We start from the raw sequence: 326 nt of genomic DNA, 5'->3' as shown, positions 1-326 counted from the left end.
TACTACCCAAGATTTATTACCAGTCAAAGAAATCTAAATTTCTATATCTAATATCCAAAATATCTAATTCATTATCTATTTTGTTTTAGACTCAACAGCACATGCTAAGATACAATCTTTTATACCTTGTGAAAAGGTAGATGCACATCAACATTCAACAAGACTTCTCTAAACCTTTTCTGTCTAATCTTATCTCAAAAATTTGAAATTTATATGAACCATCCTCATTTGACCTTTGACCTGTAACGTCCCCAGAAGGTCGAATGAAAAGTCACATTAATGTCATACAAGTCTTCTCGACCTACTTTGGCCAATTAATCCAGACG

At 32.5% G+C, this 326-nt stretch overlaps 1 protein-coding gene across 1 annotated transcript in view; it reads left to right on the top strand.

Moving 5' to 3' along the window:
* LOC119592922 (dual 3',5'-cyclic-AMP and -GMP phosphodiesterase 11A-like) overlaps nt 1-326 on the top strand; it is a 113884-nt gene that overhangs the window by 109060 nt on the left and 4498 nt on the right. The gene's annotated exons all lie outside the window — the stretch shown is intronic.

This window comes from Penaeus monodon, chromosome 31 (assembly GCF_015228065.2).
Source record: "Penaeus monodon isolate SGIC_2016 chromosome 31, NSTDA_Pmon_1, whole genome shotgun sequence".
NCBI classification, from domain to species: Eukaryota; Metazoa; Arthropoda; class Malacostraca; order Decapoda; family Penaeidae; genus Penaeus; species Penaeus monodon.
This window is presented reverse-complemented; position numbering and strand designations above follow the sequence as displayed.